The sequence below is a fragment of the Acomys minous genome, assembly GCF_964271855.1.
Source record: "Acomys minous genome assembly, chromosome: 7".
Taxonomy (NCBI): Eukaryota; Metazoa; Chordata; class Mammalia; order Rodentia; family Muridae; genus Acomys; species Acomys minous.
In genome coordinates, this window is record NC_140488.1 from 69,496,415 (window position 1) to 69,520,368 (window position 23,954).

Genomic DNA, 23,954 nt, shown 5'->3' on the forward strand with positions numbered 1-23,954 from the left:
GGCCTTATCATCCCAAGTGACAAAATTTCATGTAAGTAATATATGTTAGTATTATATATAATTTAATATAAGTACAAAAGATTCACTATAACTATTCCAAACATCCTCAGTTTTATTTATCCCTCTTTCTTTCCTCTCCTTCTGTATTGTCCACCCTCCCCTTCACTAATATAAGCCTACTTGTCTTTCCCATTTTCCCCTATATATCACTTGTATCCTACTATTTCCTTTAAGATAGCTCCTTTTTCACCTCTATGGTCACTTTTGACTTTCCTGGTTTCTGTGGTTACTCCAGGTTATATACTCACATATGAACATTTGGAATTAGGAACCACAAAAAAGCAAAAACATGCCATGTTTGTTTTATTGAGTCTCAATGTATTTTCTCATTCCACTCATTAACCTTCAAATTTCAATTTTTCATCTTTTTTTCAGCTGACAAGTATTCCATTATATGTATGTATCACAAATTAATTATCCACTCATTAGTGAAGGACATTTGTGTTGTTTCCATTCCCTGGTATCTTTGTTACTTTTCTGTTGCTGTGATATGTCAACAAGACCAATGCAACTTAATAAAACCTACCTAATTTGGGCTTATAGTTTCAGATGGTTATAGTCCATGATGTTAGAGCAAAGACAGTGGCAGGACGGACACACACACACACACACACACACACACACACACACACACACACACACGGATAGGGAATGGATCCAGTCTTTTGAAAAGCCCACCCTTAGTAACACACCTCCAACACACTTTTTCCAATAAGGCCATGTCACCTAATCCTTCCCAAAGAGTTCTACCAACTGGAGATCAAGCATTCAACATATGAGCCATAGGACAGTCTTATTCAAACTACCACCCCTGGCTTGAGTGAAAATAAAGATAGCCTTCAAAGTATGCATGGAGTAGGATAGAAAAATAATTTAGGCATAGCCAGAGGTTAGCTGAATCATATGGAAGACTGCTTTTAGACATTTGAGAACTCTCTACACAAGTGTTTGCATCAGTTTGTAATTGCACCAACAGTAAAGGAGGGTTCTCCTTTTCCTACATCTTCAACATCATTTATTATCTGCTACTTTCCTAATCTCAGCCATTTTGAAAATGGTAAGAAAACAGTCTCAAAATTGAATTTCATTAATTGCTAAGAATGATGACCACTTTTTGAGATGCTTCATAACCATTATTTTCTTCTTTTGATAATAACGTTCTTGATCCTGTTATTTTAGTTCTTTATAAATTATGGGTATTATTTCCTCTGTCAGATCAATACCTGGGAAATATTCTCTCCTACTCTGTGGGCTTGCTTTTCACTTGACAATTTCCTTAGGCTATAAAAGAAGCTTTTAAACCTGAGTGCCTGGAGTTGGGTCTCGTTGTGGAGATGCCATCTGAAGGCTTGGTTATTCTCATTGGCTTTCATAGTTTCATGTATGTTCTGAAAAATAGTTCTGTTTTGTTTCTGGGTAGAGTAATCTCTTACTCATCTTCTTAAAGCTGGTCTGGTGGTCATTGGTTAAAACATCTTCATTTCTTAGATGGTAGGTTTTTTTCACAAGTTAGGATCATTCATTCTTTCTTTCCTGTCCTCTAATTTTGTATTAGTGTATTTAGAATTCTCCTAAGTGTGACTTGGATCATTTTTCCTTGCAAATTTTAGGATTCTTTCCCAATATTATACTTTTGATAGTTTGGTAGTCACATGTTTGGCTAAGGTTCCTTCCAGGCTGTGCTTATGTGGCATTCCTATAGGTCCCATCACCTAAATGTCCATAGAGTTATTATTAGGATCATGTTTAGCTGAATAAAATTTTCTAGGACTTTTCAGCACCTTTATCCTTCAAGTACCACAAAATAGAGATATTTGCTAATTTAATCATGTCTTAAAAGTCCCAAGTGTTGCTTTTATTGTTTCTTTAATTTTTTTTCTGACTGATATATATCAAAATACCCATCTTAATTTTCATCAAAATACATCTTCTGCCTGATGTGTTTTGGTTTTATTTTCAGGGTTTTAATTGCATGTTTTATTCTTGATAACATTTTATTTAGCAAAATTTATCCAAATACTGTTATTTCAAAATTTAATCAATAAAAATATTTAAATGGGTATTCTATGCCTGTGAAATGATGAACATACTTGCTTGAGCAAGGCTAAAGGAATCTTGGTTGCTAGCAAGGGCCTCTGGCACCAGGAGCTCAATTACTGCTGGGTAGTTGAAACATCTGTTGAAGAGCCATGCATAATCACAGGCCAAATGCTACAAAGGGAAAGGGAGAGCTGCATATCTCATTTCAGTGTGCGCACATCACCCTGATAGCACCATATACTCAGATATGATGCAAAGGCAAGATGGTAGTAACTACCCCTGCAGCAAGGATCTCATGTTCAACAGGATACAAGCATGCCACCTACCTGTTGTGAAATGCAATGTAGCAAGAAGATACCATGCATGTTTGCCTTCAATGCTGGTATTGTCACAACTATACATGGAGCTAGACATGCACTTATATACAGAAAACAAATGTCATGAGATAGTGACTTTTAGACCAGTATACATACAATTGAGCTATAGCTCCTTTCTCAGGATGCTGTCAAGCCATAGCAACCTGAGTTCTGGTGTTTTGTGGGAAGAATATGTGAATTTATTCTCCAAACAGAGCTACTTTATAGGTATGTATGTTCCTGAATATTCTTATAACTAGTTTGGAAGCTGTGGTGCCTATTAAATTTCCCAGCCAATAGTATTATCAACATCTGTACTAATGGAATCTACTAACACTCTTCTATTTACTCTCTCTTCTTAAGGAGGATATGCCTACACCCTGAATTGAATACCCAGAGGCTCAACTACTGAAATTCATTTGACCTCTGAGTCATCTCTCCTGCCTACCAATTAGAATATCTCTTAAAAGCAAAGAATATCAAATATTAGTGAGTATGTAGAGAAAAGGGAACTCAGTGTTCCCTGCCAATTAAAACGTAGATGAGGAAAGCTATTAGAAAACAGCATGGAGTTTCATAATGAAAAAAGAAAGAAAGAAAGAGTCATCCACTGCTGCTATTCTTCATAAAATGTATATATTCCTAAAGGAATGGAATCATCACCTTTTTTAAAAATTAAAAAAGTGTATTCCTGTCTATAGTATTATTCATAAAGCCTATGATAAAGAAACTACCTAGGTACTTATAAACAGATAAACAGATAACAAAAATATTATATATATATATATATATATATATATATATATATATATATATATATATAAGATACCATATATAGCAAAAGTACAACCCACCAAAATGCAGAGACCAGGAGACTGCTCTGTTGTGCCCAATCTCAATGTCTGTACATAAGGCAGGATTCTTTGCTGAAGAGCACCAAAAGACTGCAAAAGCCAAAGAAACATGAAATTTGTTGGAAGATTGTGTCTCCTGAAAATGTTACAGAAGTTACACCCATGAAGTCTCATCAACATGTCTGCCTAAACAGTACCTGAACAACGATGAAACCAATGGACATACTAACATGGAAGAGGAAAAGCTTGCAGGATCTCAACCCTAAACAAAGAACTGCATAAAACTGGGAGGTGTTGAAATCAGGAAAAATGATCTTCTCTGGAGAAGATTGCCCAAACTGCTAATCCAATACCAAACAGTCATCCTAAAATCATATACATACCAATAACATTATATGGGCTGAGGAGGTTGTATTTAGGAATATTTATGTGTACATATGTAACAGCAATGAAAAAAAAGAAACCATGCCTTTGAGAAAGAGAAGGGTAATGCATAGAAGACATTGAAAGGAGGAAAGGGAAAGGAGAAAATTATGCAAGTATATTATAATTTTAAAAGTAATATATATGTATATATATATATATACATATCTAAAAATCAGATTTGAAAAGTCTACGTAGCAAAGTGATCTCCATATGGGATGGCTTTGTTTTCAGTTCAAGAAAACAGACAAGTAGAAAACAAAGCTTCTTCCAACTACAAGGATATAGATTTTAACCAATAATGTAAAAAGTATTGAAAATAATCTTTTCTTGGTGGAAACTTTGAAGAGACCTCCATCCTAACTAAAGCCTGAAGGAGCAAACACAAGTAAGGGATTAACCAAAATGTATCCTTAGAATTGCACCAGTAGAAACTGAGATAATAAATTAGTGATGTTTTAAATCAAAATTTTTGATAATTTGCTAGACAGCATACAAAACTAAAGCAGAGATTAGAGGCAATTTTCTCCCAAATAATGCTGTTCTTGAGGAGAAATTCTGAATACCTTGGCACTTAGAGACAGCTAGAGAATGAAACTATTAAACTAATGTTTCTACTGTTAGGAATAGACCTCTTCCACTTAAAGACCACACTCAAGACACTTCACAAGCAGATGAAAGTATCATATGTCAGAAAGCTAGATTCTGGCACTTTCTCAGAAAACTGGGAATAGGGCTTCCTCAAGACCCATCTATTCCACTTTTTGGAATATACCCAGAAAATGCTCCACCACACAACAAGGAAATATTTTCAACCATGTTCAGTCGAATGTCAGTCGAAGAATGGATAAAGAAACTGTGGTACATTTACACTATAGAATACTACTCAGCTATTAAAAATAAGAAATCCCAAAATTTATTGACAAATGGATGGAACTAGAAATGATCATAATGAGTGAGTTAACCTAGAAGCAGAAAGAGTTACATGATATATACTCACTTATAATTGGACACTAGCCCAAGAGGCATGTCCCACAAAAGTCTTCACATACCAGGAGATCGGGATAGATCCCATCCTAATGGGACTCTAGGTGAGAGAAGTATGGGAGGATGGGGAAATAGAAGGATACTAATGGTCCTAGAAACCTACAAGAAGAACGTTATGATGGGTGGATCGGGACTCAGGGGAGAGTCTGCTCAAACTATTGCACTAACCAAAGACAATACAATAGTAAACATCAAACCCCTACTCTGATCTACCCAATGGACATGACATTCTCCACAGTTATGTGGAAAGTAGGGACTGACTTTGACATGAACTCTGGTGCTCCATATTTGACCACCTCCCCTGGGTGGGGAGGCCTGATGGCACTCAAAGAAAGAATAAGCAGGCTACCAAGATGAGACTTGATAGCCTATGACCATATAGTGGGGGAGGAGGTCCCACTTGGTCATAGATCTACAGGAGGGGAATAGGGTGAAAGCGGGAGGGAGGGAGGAACGGGAGGATGCAAGTGATGGGATGGCAATTGAGTTGTAATCTGAATAAATTAATAAAAAATTTTTAAAGTCTACTAAAGAAGAATACAAATCCAATCAGAAAACCAAACACATTCCCAAGGGATCATATTACCAAAAGAATAATATAAACCAAATGCTTAATGTATTTAAGTAAATGTAGCTTATTTCAGCCTGAACTTAACTTCCCAGCTAAGAGAAGTCATAAACTGAATAAGGAGGGTCACAATGTGTTTCAATTGTATGCATTATTACTGATAAGAGGACCTTGGTCTAAATCAGTGGGGCCTTTAGCGAAATCTTTGTGGTTGCTTCATTTCTGTCAATGAACTCCAGCAAAAGACTACCAGAAGCACATTTTGAATTGGACAGTTCAAATTCGGTACTAGGTGCTGAACAGGAAACTATATATTATAGGCTGTTAGATAGGATACATGAAATTTGAAGTCTGATGAGAATTTTAGGAAAACCACCTTAGATTAGATGATGATGAAAATGCGTGTCTGCTTTTGTTTAATTTTACTTATTTTCCAAGTATTAATGTATTTGATATACTTCTTATTTTATTTTAAACTAATATTTAATATTCATTTATGTTATATATAATTGTATTAATATATGCTATGTCATATTAATATCTGTTATATTAATTATATTGATTATGTTTGTTAATCTGCAATATATTAATTATGTTAATTGATGTGTAATATATTAATTAGTATAATTGTATTAATTAATACATAAAGCACATTGTTTTTAATGATGTGATGGAATTATTTTAAGTCCTCAGACCTACGACAAGAAGTACTCAGGATAATCTATGTTTTGAAATGTTATTTTGACTCAAACAAATAAGGTAAAATCATCATGAAAAAGTGGTGATATTATCCTCACTCCCAGGATCATTAATCACTATAAAACATGGTTGAAAGAACCATCAGCATATATAAAACAATTTTAATGAAAGTGCAGAGGAGAAAATTGTGTCATATTTTAAGTAACATTAGAAGAGCTTCTTCTCCCCCATACCCCCTACAATGGGCAAAGAGACACCTTGTTGGTGTTGTCAGGGACAGAGCTGATGGCAGTCCTTTGTCATCCTAGATTAATTCCTGCCTTGGTGGCCAAAGCTGTCTTGTGCCTAGGACTCATAAAAATCAAATCAAGTCAAATTCAGGCATCTCTGTGCAGGAGTAGAAAGATAGAGACCTGCTGACTGTCATGCCGCCAAAAGACATGTCCTCAAGCACATGGCACAGGTTGGCCATAGATTCCTGCTTGCTGACACATTGTGCAGCATAGATAGAGGTTGCCATCAGCAGCCTGGCAGGGGTCACCACAATGTGAGAATATGTGGTGGTCAGGTGCGAGAGAGAGAGCAGTGGAACAGCTTGAACTTTATGAAGAGAGATGGAACTGAAGACTCAAAGACGGAGAGAAATAGCCTGTTATGAGTGGCCATCCCCACCACCTGGGACCATGGTGAGGTCCTAGCCCAAGCTGCCACTGAGGGCCATGTCTGAGACCCTGGCTATGAAGTGGCAGGAATAAGTTTTGATGTCTGTGGCTCATATCACCATTTAGAGAACATGAAGATGTCCCTGGTCAGGGCAGCCGCTAGGGACCACATGGATGTCCAGGGGCTGTGTAGAACTGGTGAATCACTAGATGAATCACTCTGTAGAGCTGGCTCCATCTCTCACTGGTGACAGCACTAGGGAGAGTGAGCCCTGTGCCTTTCCTGAGCAGCACAGTGGAGCTTGTCCTAGTGGCAAAGGTGTGAATGAACCAGCCCTGAGAGCATGAGTGTGGGAGACCTGACCATGCCAATCATGGTAGCATGGGCACAGAGGTGATGACCCTCACCCCTCATGACCCCCAGCAGTGGGGAAAGTTGCCCATAAATTCATGAGCTCGGGAGAACTATCCCTGCCCCTCACCAGCTGCAACACTAAGGAGAGGAGCCTTGTTCCTCACTTGAACAGCACAGCAGATCTGACCCTGATGGGAGGGGTACAGGTGAGACAGCCTCAAGGTCAAAACCTTGGGAGATCTGGACCCACCATTCATCTGCTGTGAGGTGGCATGGGTGCTGGGGGTTATGCCTGCCCCCACCCCTCACCACCTGCCATAGTTTGACAAGCTGGCTCCACCTTCATGAAAGCAGGTCCTGGCCCTTTCGGGCTTCTGGGAGGGTATGAGGAGGACCCTAGATGAGACTCCTAGTAGCAAGGGTCATGGAGACTGAGGAGGACAACCTCTAACTAGATAGTACCCCTAGTAGAGGAAAGGGAACATTAACCCATTCACAAAAACTTTGACACAAAATTCACCCTGCTTATAAGACATGCAGGGATAAAGATGGAGCAGAGATTGAGGGAATGTCCAACCAATGCCTGGAGCAACCTGAGACCCACCCCACGAAAGAAAGCTAATACCTGACAATATTAACATATCCTGCTATGCTTGCAGACAGAGGCTCAGCATAGCTGTCCTCTGAGAGGCTCTACCCACCAGCAACTGAGCGAACTTTGGTCAAAGTATATGGAATCTTGTGGTAAAATGGGGGAAAGGATAAAAGGACCTAAAGATGACAAGAACCCCACAGGAAGACCAATAAAGCCAGCTAACCAGGGCGGAGTGGGGCTTGTGGAGACAGAAACACCAACCAAGGATCATGCACGGACTGGACCTAGGCCTCCTACACAAATGTAGCCTATGGGCACCTCAGGCTTCATGTGGGTCCCCTAGTAAGAGGAGCAAGTGAGAGCTGTCTCTGACATGGACTTTCTTGCCAGCTTTTCAATTACTTCCCCCTGGTGGACTTCCTTAGTCAGGACACAGGAGAAGAGGATGTGCTTAGTCCTGATTTGACTTTATGAGTTAGAGTGGGCGGGTAGGTGGGGCGTGGCTCCCATTTCTGAGGAATAGAGAAGGGAGGAGGGAAAGAGAAAGGGAACGTTTTTACTTTTCTTTCTTTCTTTGTTTCTTTCTTTTTAGACAGGGATTCCCTTTGCAGCCTTGGCTGTTCTGGACTCACTGTATAGACCAGGTTGGACTTGAACTCAGAGAGAGCCACCTGCCTCTGCCTCCCCAAATTCTGGGGTTACAGGTGTATGCCAACAACCCAGTATAAGAGTTTTTTCTAGTTGTTTGCAAGTGCGGTCTCTTTCTTTAGGGAGATTTTTGAAGTTGAAGTTTGAGACTTTGGTGGGCTTCGGGACATTTAAGACATTTTAAATATTTATTGTTATTTATTTATTTTATTGCACAATTTTTTGCCTACATGCATGTCTGTGTACCACATATGTGTCAGAAGAAGACACTGGAGTTCCTGAAACTGGAATTACAGGTGATTATGAGCTACCACTGAGACATCACTCAAGCCCCGTTTTTAGATGTTCTGATCAATATTTTAATCTGGGACCATGTTTCTTTCCGTTTACATGTAATGATAAATACTACAGAGATCATTATATTCTATTTAAAATGGAAGCATATTACAACTACAATATTAATATTGTCAAGGTACAGAATGTTTCCATTTATGAAGCTTTTTCATGTTGACCTTTTATAGACACAAATCTTTCCCACTACACATTCTATTTAAACATTGGCCCACTACTATAATCACCATATTTATAATTTGGTCACTATAAAAATTTCATACAAATAAGAGCTACAAAATATTTAATCTTTGGAGATTAGTATTTTCACTCGGAATAATTATCTAGAAGTTTATGAGGAGTTGTATGTGTCAAGAGGTCATTTATTTGATTTTCAAGCAATATTCTAATATATATCTTATTATATACTTATGACAAATCTCTGGGCTTTGTAAAGTCCCATAGAAGTGTAATTTATAAATAGAACCTTTTTTAATATTTTTTTATTTTTTACATTTACATTTATATTAATACACACATATAAAATAAACTACCTATAGCAGGAAGAACCACAAAACAATCAGAAATTATATAAATGTTGCATTCACAGTGTTTTGGCTATTTGTGTCTGACGGCCTTGAAGAAAACATCTTTCTTTTCTTGGTGAGTCTAAAATTCTGGATGTAAATCAATATCTATAATATCTTATCTCTATCAACTTAAAACATCTTATTTATACCTAAAAACATTTTAACCCCTAAACAACTAAGCTTAATTGTAAAACTAAACTATTTGGTCTTCAATCTCATCAGAGACTTGAGAAGGAATAAAATTAAATACCTGAGTAAATAGTAAGTGCAGATTAGCAGCTTCCAAAGTGAAAAAAAAATGACAGAGACAGATTGCTGCCTGAACAGTCACCCAAAACACTATAATGTTGGAGTATCATCTTCAGCCTTCTGGCCTAGTATATCTGACAGACATATTTGTGAGACAGGAACTACTGAGGACTTGCTTACCCTGTCTTGGCAGAGTTTGGCCATTGACTCTGCCTGCATCCATGCTTGCCCTTTTTTAGGCAGAATTCTGTCTGTGGTAGAAACAGGACATTTTGCCCAGTGGCTTGTTTGCCACATTTCAAGGCATCTCCATCTTCTTTGAGGTAGGCTGGGTGTAGCCAGGAATTAACCTGCCACATTGTCAGTAAATCTTTAAAATAATAAAAACATTTTCAAATGCCATATTCTGTATGCCTTATCTTTCTATAGAATTATGTCTATCTGTTAAACCTAGGATGTATATTTTTGTAATAAAAACTGGTATTCTTTTATGACTGTCTATTTACTTTATTGTAAGTTTCTGCAATCACAATTCTGTGTTCAATTTCTGTAGGTCATCCCCGCGGCTAGTCTGATTTTTAAATGCTGTATGTGAGACAATGAAACATTTGTCTTTGAATTCTCTCCCTTAGCATAATACCCTCCATGTTAACCCATTTCATCAAAAATAAATACCTCCCCAGCCTATTTGAAGGAATTCTGAATGATTTTCCAGAACAGCTGGGAAAAAAGTAATGTGAAGTCTTGTGCCTATGTAAGGAGATCCTTCCTTTTAAAGGCTAAATATTTTATTATATACACAAACATACACCAATCACATTTTCTCCATCCATTCTTCTGTTGACAGATACTTAAGTTGTTTTCACACATTGGCTATGTTGAACTGATTTGAAATACTCTTCAGAAATTATTTTATTTTTATTTTCATGCTTTGGATTGAACCCAGGACTTCCTGGATGGAAAGTAAAGTGGGCTTTCCACTATCCACTGAAAATGGAAAGAAAATCATAGTACTATGTGGAGTCCCCATATTCACACAATTCAGATAGTCCGAAGTGTCTTATTTGGAATATGTGTGTGTGATACTGTCAAAATTAATGTTCTAGATACATAATGCCCATAAAAAGTTTATGCCTCTGGAAATGTAAATGTAAGAAGTAAAGGCAACCCTCAAACTAGTCTCAGTGATCTAGATTACTAAATATAACAGTTATATAAAGATGATTCTGTAGTATAGTACCTCATCTTAGCTATATATATTTGCCTCTAATAAGGATATTTTTGCTTTTAAAATTAAATGTTACAAATCAATCCAATTTAGTGGATGGTTTAGGTGTGTGTGAGTCAAACACAAATTATACCATTGAAATGTCTGAGTTCTGAAAATCATCTTTAAAAATTCTGTGATTCATTTCTATTTTTTAGTTAAATTATCTTATGCTTGTTTTTACATTCTTAAAGCAACTGTCATACCTCTATTTGCAAGAGATTTTCTCTGTCAAGAGGAAAGAACAAGAGATAAATAAGCTGGGCTTCAGTTCCGGCTCTGCTGTAAAATGTAGATAAAAATCCTTGCCTCAGAGGATTTTTGCAAGAACTAAGGGCAAAAATACATGAGAAGTGAATGCTTTTGAAATAGAGAAAAGCAAGACACCGAAGTAAGGTATTGTTACATGCTTCACTGATCTTTAATGAAAATATTAGATCAGCACAATGCATTAAAAAACATAATTAGATTAAATCATATGAAAGTCTTACTTTTCTTCCTTGGTTGAAGAGAAATGTATAGATCCCAGAACAGTTGATCTGATCAAGTCATCTTAGCAACCAAAAAATAAACACGAATAAACAATTCAATTGCTAAGTGAATAACCTTCCAAAAATCAGCCTGGCTTGTCAAATCTGGATTCAGATTTATTCCAAGTGCTTTCCCTTGCTCTTTGCATTTCAGTCTAATGATATTTTAAAGTATACAGAAACAGGAAGCCAGTAATGCTTTTGCTGAAGTCATCCTTGGTCCCTTTCCTTGATCAGATCTCTTGCAGCTGTGTGGTAACTTATACCAGATTCTCATGGGGGAAAATGTGCGTACTGATTCAAGAAGTTACCATAGAATCTGGCAACATCATACTGTTTTTCTCTAATTCAATCATTTATCTCATCAGTTTTATGTAAAAGGAGTTTGGTGTACAAAATATGGAACATTTCACATTTATCCAGAGCCCTTGAAAGTCACGGAGAGGGTAAAGTTGTGAGGGTATGAAAATAGCATCCACCAGAGAAGCAAGTTTTCTAATCTTAAATCATTTTATATGTACTAAATATATGATCATGTAGCTTTCAGAATAGAAGCATTATTTAGTCACATTGTTAACAACGAGCCATCATTATCTGGTGTCTTTTGAAGTCAACAAGCACTTTCCTAGAAAAGTTGATGTATTTCATGAAGAGAAAAACAACATATAAAATGAGAAAAGTTTCTATTGATAATATTTAATATTCATTAGGAAATAGGGAATAACTTATGCTCAATATTTTGAAGGGTAATTAGACAATGTCTAGAGGTGTTTTAAAAACATACATCCACTGATACCACAATTCCACATTCATCAAATGTGTTTTATAAATACTCAAGGGTTTATAAGCACAGCAATGGGAGGATATTTAATGAGATGGTGCCTCATTATTTTGACTTATTCTAGAATGACTGCAGAAACATATAAAATTTTAAAAAATGATAATAAATCTCAAAAAAAGAAAAAACACTTCCCTTTTTCTGTTTGACTGCGGCAGAAAAGATAACCAGAGTTCTAGTGTATCCATTAAACCACAGAATGTTTCATGAAAGAACTAGTTCCCTTCTTACTCCACCTTACATACCACTTTTTTTTTGACTATGTAAACTGGTCCTACTTGAGTATCTCAAATATGATCAAATATACCCAGAAAACTAGACATACCAGAAACTGTAAAATTGTTATAACAAGAAAGATTCATTACAGACTAAGTGTTCTTAAATTTGTGTCACCAGAAATTAATAGTTCTCTAATCCCAAACAGCTATTCTACAAATGCCCACTGAATGTGTCTTCCTTATTGTCACAGACACACTCAAATGTAACTACATATCTGAAATAGAATTTAACAACTTCCCCTCAAACTCTTCTTCTTTTGTGTTCAAAAACACTACTATATCAAAATTTTAAATTTCATTCTTTATTCTTATCCTACTTTTAGCCTAATACCTAAACAAATTTTAATACTGTGTGTTTGGGGGAAATGTTCACATGAACAGCATGTAGCAACAGAACATTGACTATCTGAATCCCTCTATCTATCTATCTATCTATCTATCTATCTATCTATCTATCTATCTCCCTGTTGCTTTGAAACAGGGTCTCTCACTGAACCTGAAGTTCACTATTTCAGCTAGGTTGTTCTATCAGAAAACTATCTGGTTCAGATAAGCCTTCCTCTTCTCCCAGTGTTGGGGTTTCAGGAACATGCAGCTATGTGTGGATGTTTGGCTTTTTATGCTGTTTCTAGGGTTTCAACCTCAGATTCTCCTGGTTTAGAGCAAGAACTCTTACCCACTGAGGTATCTCTATAGTCTCTTGGTTATTTTATCTCTGAATATTCTCTCTAATGTATTGAGTATTCTCTCTGCCCGTTAGTATCTATCTACTTTGGGTCATCATCATTCAGCCTTTATGATAACATTTTGCCTACCATCAGAGTGAATCCCAGCAATCCACATTATGAGTGAGTCATTACTCATGTTTCTGACACTTCAGAGACATTTATACACATATTCATTAGCATTGCTTGAAATTTTATATGTAACTTAGATCCATGTTGCCTGTTCAGTTTTAACTCCTATCCTAGACTTTCATCTCCAAGCTCAATGAGGACTTATATTCTAGTACTTAGGTTGTGTCAAACAAAAAATAACCTCTCTGTAACCTTTGGTATTGATCTAGAAAGTTTGGGCCATGGGTAGAAAGATTCTGATTTTAACACACACTTCACAGAAACTCTAAGTTCAAAAGAGGAACTTAATTTGGATTGACCAATGGACTCCATCTGAATGCAAACAGCCTCTTCCTTCCCTGTGCTTCAGCTCAGATAATCCTTGTGCAGCTTTCTGAGTTGGTTGAAACTTAGGAGACTTGTATCCTACAATAAAACAGATGGTCCCTTCTCAACATAGCCCATCTGTGTAATATTTTCTTATAGTACTAATTGTTTTCAGATCAGCCACCATAATCTTTGATTGAGATAAGACTTTAAAGAGCCCTAAAGACAAATTACTTTTGGCCAAGAGCGGAGACTTTTTTATATAGGCATTTAAGGAAATGTATTTTCATTAGTCTTGATGGATATGGACCAACTGATCCAAAAAGCCATTTGTGCATTCATATTTGTGTTTTCTCTTAGATTTTATAATCAGAAGCTTTATATGTACTGCTATTTCACACACACAAATGTACTTACTACAGGCAAGTCCTTTTATTGCTTACGTGACTTTAGGCAAATTATTTAACTCCATTGAGTCTTTTCTTTATATATGAAATGGAGATTAAGAATAAATATTTAATTTAAAAGACTGTGGAAAATTGAGCCAATGCACTAGGCTAGGAGTCAGAGCAGTGCATCACTCAACCCTCAGCAGAGAAGTTTCTTCTTGTAGTATATAGTAAATAACATAGAGATGCACTGGTGCCAATAGACAAGACATTCTCCACAGTTAAGTGGAGACTAGAGACTGACTTTCACACGAACTCTGGTGCCCCATATTTGACCATGTCCCCTGGATGGGGAGGCCTGGTGGCATGCAGAGGAAGGATAGCAGGCTACCAAGAAGAGACTTGATACCCTATGAGCATATACAGGGGGAAGATGTCCCCCTCAGTCACAGTCATAGATAAGGGGAGTAAGGGGAAAATGGGAGAGAGGGAGGAATGGGAGGATACAAGGAATGGGATAACAACTGAGATGTAATATGAATAAATTAATAAACTATATTTTAAAATGTGACCAATAGAGAATCATTATCATCATCCTCTCTCTCTCTCTGTCACTGTCTCTCTCTCTGTCTCTCTCCGTCACTGTCTCTCTTTGTCTCTATTTCTCTCTCTTTCCATACTCTATATGTATGTATAAAATCAGAACCATTAGATCAGTATTTAATGTTATTATCTTCTTCAGTCATCAAACCAAAACAACCTCTTAAGTTTTGGTGACCCTATTTTTTTTGTTTACATTCCAACCACAGTTCTCCATCCCTCTTATCCTCCCAGTCCCTCTTCCTACTTCCTACTTCCTACTTCCCACCCCTTCCCCAGCCACTCACGCTCAATTTCCCTTCAGAAAAGGGCAGGCCTCTTATGCATATCAACCAGCCATGACATAACAAGTTGCAGTAAGACTAGACACATCTTCTAGTGAGGCTAGACAAGGCACTCGAGTTAGGCAGAAGGGATCCAAAGGCAGGCAAGAGAGAGAGTCAGATACAGCCCCAGCTCCCACTGTTAGAAGTATCACAGGAAGATCAAACTACACAACTGTAACATATGTGCAGAGGGCCTATGTCACTCCCATGCAAGCTCCCTGGTTGTCAGTTCTGTCTCTGTGAGCCCCTATGAGCCCAGGTTATTTGATTCTGTGGGTTTTCTTGTGGTGTTCTTGACCTTTCTGGCTCCTACAATCTTTCCTCTCCCTCTTCCATAGGATTCTCCAAGCTCCACCGAATGCTTGGCTGTGGGTCTCTGTGTCTGTTTCCATCAGTTGCTGGGTGAAAACTCTTGCTTTTTTGCCATTCATGTTTAGTTATTTTTCTTTTTCTTTTTTCCTTTTTCTTTTTCTTTTTTTCTTTCCTTTACTTTCCTCTTCTTCTTCTTCTTCTTCTTCTTCTTCTTCTTCTTCTTCTTCTTCTTCTTCTTCTTCTTCTTCTTCTTCTTTTTTCAGGTTTGGTTCTAACCAAGGTCTCTGAGCTATACAGCCTCTGGTTTCTGGCCCTCCAGAAATGGGTCTCATGACATGGGTCTCAAGCTAAACCAGTTCTCCACTCCCTTAATTTCTGCTCCATCTTTACTCCTGCATATCTAGGCAGGAAAACATGTAAGGTTTTGCGGCTGGGTTAGTTTCCTAAACCCTTCATAGGAAGTCTTGATTGGGTACAGAAAATGGCCTGTTCAGGCTCCATATCCCCCATTGCTAGGAGTCTTAGTTAGATTTAGCCTCATAGATTCCTGGGAATTTCCATTGCCCTAGTTTGCTACCTCGTCCCAGAGATGCTCCCCAATTCCAAGTGTCTCTCCCAGTACTCTCTGTCTCTCTGTCCTTCCCACACCTCATCCCTCCTGCTCTCATTCCCTCTCCCACCCACATTTAATTCCCTTCGCCAATCCACCCAGTATGTCTATTCTATTGCCCCTTCACAATGACATTTATGTGTTCCCCTTGATCCCTCCGTGTTACTTAGGTTCTCTGGGTCTCTGGATTATAGTGTGGTTTTCCTTTACTTTATGGCTAATATCCTCCTATAAATGAGTATATATCATGCTTGTCTTTCTGGATCTGGACTACTTCACACAGGATGATCTTTTCTAGTTCCATCTATTTGCTGGCAAATTTAATTATGTCATTGCTTTTTAACAGCTGAGTAATACTCCATTGTGTAAATGTACCACATTTTTCTTTATCCATTCTTCAGTTGAGGGACATCTAGGTAGTTTGGAGTTCCTGGATATTATAAATAAATCTGTGATGAACATAGTTGAGCAAGTGTCCTTGTAGTATGGTGGAGTGACCTTTGGGTCTATGCCCAGAAATAATCTACCTGTGTCTTGAAATACACCAATTCCCAGTTTTCTGAGAAATTGCCAGATTGATTTCCAAAGTGGTTGTACACGTTTGCATTCCTACCAGAAATGAAGGAGTGTTCCTCTTGCTCTACATCCTCATCATCATGTGCTGTCACTTGTGTTTTTGATCTTATCCATTCTGGCAGGTGTAAGATGTAATTTCAGAGTGGTTTTGATTTGCATTATCTTGATGGCTAATGATGTTCAACATTTATTTAAGTGTTTCTTGACCATTTGAGACGTCTCTGTTGACAATTCTCTGTTTATCTCTGCACCCTATTTTTAATTCGTTTATTTGGTTTGATGGTGTTTCATTTTTTGTGTTTTTTATATAGCTTGGATATTAGCCCTCTCTCAGATGTAGGGTTGGAAAAAACCTTTTCTTAGTCTGTAGGCTGTCATTTTGTTCTGTTGACAGTGTTCTTTGCCATACAGAAGCTTTTCAGTTTTATGATCTTGGTACTTTAATTTTAAAATGTCTTTTCCTATAAAAAGCCTTTTCTATAGCTTCCTTAACATTTGTGTCCCCAGCAATGCTAGTGAATACACGCCAAATAAATTTGCTCTTCAAATTAAAAATACTTTAGTAGTTTGCCATTTGTTTCTTTCTCTGATGAAAATTCTCTAAGTTGATTTTGAGTTTTCTTACTATTCTGACTGTGTCCTTACTTTCCAGTTTCATCCTAGCCTTTTCCCAGTTGCACTAAGTTTTCAAGCATGCCTTTGGACAGTTTTTATAAAGGGTTTACAGTAAGAGCTCAACAATTAAGTTAAAGAGAAGATATTCTGAAAGATATTAATTTTACATTAGTAATTACTACTACTTTTCATTTTATTTACTTTGAGCTTTTTGAAATCTCATACTTAAAAAGAAAATGGAGAATTTTAAGATTCTCAGGAAAATCTAAAGTTCCATCCATTTGCCTGTAAATTTCTAATTTTGCTTGTTTTTAATAGCTGTGTAGTATTCCATTGTGTAAATGTACCACAGTTTCTTTATCTATTCTTCGGTTGAGGGACATCCAGGTTGTTTCCAGATTCTGGCTCTTACAAATAAAGCTTCTATGAACATAGTTGAGCAAATGTCCTTGTTGTATGGTGGAACATCTTTCAGGTATATGTTCAGGAGTGGTATGACTGGGTATTATGGTAGCACTATTCACAATTTTCTGAGAAAGGAACAGATTGAACTCCAAAGTGGTTGTACAAGTTTGCACTCCCACCAGCAATGGAGGAGTGTTCCTCTTTCTCCACATCCTCACCAGCATGTGCTGTCACTTGAATTTTTTATCTTAGCCACTCTGGTAGGTATAAGATGGAATCTCAGAGTCATTTATATTAGCATTTCCCTGAAAACTAAAGATGTTGAGCATTTCTTTAAGTGTTTCTCAGTCATTCGATATTCCTCTGTTGAGAAATCTCTGTTTAGCTCTCTACCCCATTTTTTAATTAAATTATTTGGTTTGGTGGTGTTTAATTTCCTAAGTTCTTTAGACATGCATGGTACATATTCAATTATGAGTGGATATTAGCCCGACCTAGATGTCCTCTGAGAGCCTCTACTCAGCTGGGCATAGGGACAGATGCTGAGACTTGCTGCTAGGCTCCAGGTGGAGCGCTGAGAATGGTATGGAAGAATAGGGGGATAGAAGGACCCAGAAAGTTCAAGAACCCCACAAGAAGACCATCAAGGCCAGTGAATCTGGATCCAGGGAGGACTGCACAAATTGATCTACCAACCAAAGACAATGCATGCACTAAATCTAGACCTCCTGTTCAGATATAGCCAATGGACAAACAGTTCATTCTCCAAGGTTGTCGGGGGAAGAGGGGACCGCCTCTGACATGAACTCTGGTGCCCCCAATTTGATCAGTGCCCCTTGGAGGAGAGGCCCTGTGGGCACACAGAGGAAAGGGAAGCAGACTAACGGGATGAGACCGGACAGGCTGTGATCATATGGTCGGGGAGGAGGTCCCCTTCTGTCAGAGGTCTAGAGGAGGAGGACAGAGGGTGGAAGAGGGAAGGAGGGTGGGAAAAGGAAGATACAAGAGAGGAGATAACAATTTTAATGTAATCTGAATAAATAATAATAATTTTTAATTTAAAGAAAAAATAAATCTAAAGAACTTAGGACAACATGGGTTTGTGCAAGTACAGTTTGCATTAAAGCTTTGTGTACATTGAGTCTTAGATCATGTGGAATATATACAAAAACTTGATTTGGTCTACTTGCACTAATAGTAGAAACAAACTTCTTTACCCAAATGACTCCATGACTAACATGAATATGAATGAATTAATGGACACAAGAACTCTTATTACTTTGAAATCTGGGAGTGGAGAAGTATTTGTGCAGAGCATTTTCAGGAAAATCAGTCAGAGGATCCTAATAATATAGCCATTTTTGGTAAGACAAAATAAACAGTAATATCTGTACATAAAATATACCTCAGGGTGTCCTGTTTACCCCACAAGATGCCATACTTTTGCATGCTCCCTGGTATGGCTTTATAAAAATATTTGAATTCACAAGCATGTGGTATCCTTAAGAAAGAAATTCATGGTTTTTGAAATGTAGATTGAACTATGATGTTTTTTATATTTTTCTGAGTCTATGCATCATATATCAAACTCTTACTAATTCCAAGCCAACTATGAAGAGTCATATTTAGAAAACAAAAGCCAAAGGTGAAAGATTTATATAAACACAGGCAACACTAAACAGACTCGGAAGGTTGTGTTTATATATTTATGCATATATGTGTGATTTGTATGTGTATATTTATGTGTGTGTACCAGTAATCTTCAAATAAAATGCCATCCATTTGAAAGAAAATGAGGGGTCATAGGAAGGTTTGGAAGTAGGAAATGGAGAGGTGGGAAGAAATGTAATTATATTTTAATTAAATTTTTAGAAAAAAGAAAACAAAAGTTCCTAAGCCTTTGTTTCTTTTCATTTTGGTCTAGAATCAGTAAGTCTCCTTTCTTTGTGGAACTAGTTGCAAGTTGTACTAGCTGCCAGGCTGAGAAATTTTACAAGTTGAAAGGCAAACAATTTTGAACTGCTATGAATCCGTGGCTGGCAATCAGAGAAGTAGTTCACTGGAAAATGAAGAAGCAGTTCACAGATTTTCCTTATAATACTGAACTCTAAGAAGATCATCAGCCAGAGTTAAGTCTTTGGGTGCTCTCCAAAGTATAAACAAAGTGCATGCCAGTGTGGGGGAGTTCCTCAGCATGGTCTCCAGACCGAAATGGCTGCCTAATGAGGGTCAGGTGCTGGGACAGGCAGTTAAGAGAATCAGTGCTAAAGAGGATCAAAGCCAAGTGGTCAGTCCAATGTTAACATGAAGAGTTTGGGTGAGAGTCAGAAAGAGGTCATCAGTCTCCTATCAAAAGCCACAGTAGGCCAGGCAAAGCGATGTTGGGGAAGAGTGTTGCTTGGTCAGTACTTACCAAAATAAGCTTATAAATTATACTCGGATTTCATGCTGGGGTCTTTTGTTTTAAGTATCTTCAGAACAGAAAAAGCAATGATGTCTGTCCCTTCATGATGACCTCTTTAATTATAAAATATTGTCCCTTAATCTCAGCAACCACAGTGAACTGGACTTTGATAAGCCATAAATTGAAAGAGATTTTAGTTCCTTTTAAACAGCCTTGCTGTTTCAGACACCAATTTCTCACTTTCTTTATTAGAAATATTAGAATTTTGCTCACCATAGTGACAGAAAAATCCTGTGTTTTGAATATTTGTCTTATAGATAATTCTTTTTAAAAACCAAAATGTATTTCTGAAACTCCCATCCACCCAATCATTGAAAAATACTCTTGTTTTTTTCATATTCCCTGTTACTGGGCCAATGGCTGTATTCAGCATGACACTAAGAAATTATGAAATTCTCTTCTACTGAAACTGAGTTTTATATGAGACAAGAAGGGTGAGTAATGGCTTAGTGAAAATATCAATTGATTACATGAGATTTGGTCTATGAAATCCTACCATAAAAATGATGATTAATTGAACCACTTTTAGGATTATATCTGTCTGCCAATTTTCTTATAAGGGTATACATTATCAGTAACACTTTGTTGAAGAATATGGTGGAGGATCCCATGCTAGCTGGCATAAAAGAAGAGTAGAAAGAGTGAAAAGGAGAGAAACTGTCTTATAATTAATTATAATGGAGAGAAGAGTAAGATAGTAAAGAAGTAAAAGGTGAAAGGATAGGCTTGATAACGCTGTCTTACTTGTCTAATAGGTTCAGACCTGTTCTAGGTAATAGATTTGGATGGATTAGAACTCATATACACTAGAACAAGGATACCTAAGCATACACCACTGGACCAGAAAACCTCCATACTTGTGGGCAGCTGTTCAGTGTTGTCACTGTGGTAGTGAAAATTTTTGTAGTGACCCTCAAATTAAGATTTTTAAGAGCTAATTCATCTCAGGCCTATAGAAAATGTCTTAGTTGTCATCTAAGGGACCAAAGTCTCATAAACTGACAAGGTGGTTTCTAACCTTGCCTTCACTATAAAAGAAGATTCTGAGAACCCAAAGCTATTTCTCTAGGGCTCAATGAACACAGATATATTGTGATTGGTAACCTTGACTATCAATCTCATTGGACTCAAGGATGCTTACATGATTAGAGAAAAGTACTCTTCTGGATGTTTCTGTGAGGGTGGTTACTGAAGAGATTGGCATATAAGAAATCCCTAAAGGTAGCTGGTAACATCCGATACACTGGGGGTATGCCAAATAAAGATGTACATTTTCCTGAGCCTGTTTCTATCACTTCTCACTGCTTCCTGACAACCATGAGGTAGGCAACTTTGCACCAGAAGCAGCAATGGAGCAAGCCAATCATGTTCTAAAATGTCTGAAATTGTGAGTCAATTTTTTTCTCTAAGGTATTAGTTACAGCATTGGAAAATTTGACTGACCAATATGTATACAGTGAGACAAAAAGCACCCGGTGTGAATATTAACTTTTAAAATTACCAGGAAGGAAGTGGAATCCCCACTTGTTTGGATAATTTGCCTACATAAGAGTTTTGGTTATTAACAACAACAAAGTTGAACTATATTGGTAGAGAATTCATCTTTACTTTTAGTATGGCTGACAAAATCACTTTTTTGCACTAGAGTTTCCAGTTCAACTTTTGTAACACTTCTTTTTGTAGGAGAGAAATATGACTATAAGGGGGAGAAATTAGAGTTTGTGGCATGTACAGCCCAAGGGAAGTATTGTTCTAAGAAATAAATGAAGTAACACAGAGATCTGTTACCATGTATCTCAGTACACATGATCTTTTCAAAGTTATAGCTCATGCTTCCAAGAACTACAATAATATAGCCAATAAATAGTAAATGGAATGCTTGGGTCCATAACAGAGTCATCTGTCCAGAGGAAAGGATGTAAATCATTTCATGAATTTCTGAAGAGCAATAATAAGCCAAATGCAAGTTAAAAATAACTTCCATCTGCCCTCACTATGGAGTATGTTGTATTCTTCAACGCACTGGACCTCGCTCATTTTAAATGTCTAATTTTCCTCTATTCTTTTTCACATAAGGTTTTACTGAGGATCTGCCATGTCCCCAGCTCTGTATATCATAGTGAAAGAACATAAATTTGTGGACTTGTAGCCATCCTTTATCTCAGGATTACTCTGTTAACTAAAAATGTCTAGATAATTAGTTGAGTCCTTTCTATCTCAAAGGCCTGAAAGGACAATAAAGTTGAAAGGTAATAATAAGGGGTCTTATCTCAAGCGTAATGACAGAAACCATCATCTAGCCACATGTACTACATATTAGCAAGAAATTGACTACATTAACTGTAATAATGATTGCTTGACCAGCAGCTTAGAAAAATGAAACCAACATAGATTAATTCCTTTTTAAAAAAAGATTTATTTATTTATTATGCATTCAGTGTTCTGCCTGCGTGTGTGCTTGCTCCCCAGAAGAGAGCACCAGATCTCATTATAGATGGTTGTGAGACACCATTTTGGTGCTGGAAATTGAACTTTGGACCTCTGGAAGAGCAGCCAGTACTCTTAACCTCTTAGCCATCTCGCTAGGCCTATTTTTTTTTTTAATTGTACCACAAAATGTACAGAGAGGGTAAAAGAAAGTGCGGCCTAGCTTATTTGCAGAATATGTTTTATTTTGGATCTTTGGATGCAAGTATCTTTGGATACCTTTCTCATCAAGATGAACTGAACAAAGTCAATCAGAATATTTTATATATCTTCCCTTCTTTGAGGCAAAATTCATTCTGAGATCCTTTATGGGAAGTGCTTTGGATAGTAGCAAAAGTAACCTAACTCTTCTTGTATCAATGCGCTGTCCAAAAACACTATGGGTTCAAGAAGATGGTTCAAGTAGTAAAAGTATTTGTTTTAAATCTGGTGACCTGAGTTCAATGCTTGGATTTCACATAGTAGAAGAAAAGAACTGACACTCTTATTTTGTGCCCTGACATCCACACACCTACTGTACAAACTCCTCTCTCTCTCTCTCTCTCTCTCTCTCTCTCTCTCTCTCTCTCTCACACACACACACACACACACACATACACACACACACATACACACACACACATACACACACACAAGCAGACACACTAAGATTTTTAAAATTAATTTAAATAACTTGAAAATAATTATATATGCATAATATATATACATAATGTTGAAATTTGTATATAGTGAATACAGGAAATGGTATTCAATATCCATAACTATTAGAAATATGCAAATGAAAATTACAATGTGACAATACAATGAATAAAATCCCACAGACATATGAAATGGAACAGCTAGTCACACACGAAAGTACCAACACAAATCAAGGGCAATACTATAGTACTTGCTTTTAGTATAGCAAAATGAACAGAAAAATTGAAAGAGAAAGAAAAGAAAGATCACATACCACTTCTCCCCTAGTTTCAAGTACCCCAGAATGAAGACAGGTGCTTCCACTTGGAGATGGTGAGAATTCAGCTCAGGTTTGATACTTGATACCAAGATGGCCGTGTGAAACCCTGTCTTAAACAGAGACCCAGGGTTCCAGCCACCAAGCCTGTGAACTGATAAAAAAAAAATAGCATTAGGCCAGGTGCCTATCAGCTTCCACCACCCCTTCTCTAACTTCAGGCAGTGCCGACGTAAACAGGAAGCATGAAACTGCCTGCTAGAGAGACAGCCATGAAAACTAGCACATAGACCTTAGATTCAGAATCTAGTATCAGGCATGCTGTATGAAGACGAAGAGCATGAAAAAAACTGAAGGCCTTGTATGCAGACTGTGTGCCTCTAAGATAGACCTTTGGGCCACATCTGTTCTAACCTTAGATTAGGCTGGAAAACATTTGCATTTATCCAGAAATTGAGAGATTGAGCTGATCATACACTCCTAAGTATAGGGCCATCCACCAAAGCATGATTGACCTTAAAATAAAAAAGTTGTCTCTTCCCAGAAGCTGCCAATTGTCTATAGTTCCATTTGAGGAGTCGGGGACCTTGACTCCCTTTCCCCTCCATGTTAGAAAGTTAACTCTGTTAAATTTGTGCATCCACAGCTGCTATGAGTTCATGA

The 23,954-nt window shown here is 37.3% G+C and overlaps 1 protein-coding gene across 1 annotated transcript in view; it reads right to left on the bottom strand.

Moving 5' to 3' along the window:
- Positions 1-23,305, bottom strand: part of P2RY10 (P2Y receptor family member 10) — a 63,087-nt gene extending 39,782 nt beyond the window's left edge. The window contains exon 1 of the mRNA XM_084790751.1: positions 23,289-23,305. The gene's annotated coding sequence lies outside the window, so the exon portion shown is untranslated. The remainder of the gene's footprint in view (positions 1-23,288) is intronic.
- Positions 23,306-23,954: the final 649 nt, after the last annotated feature.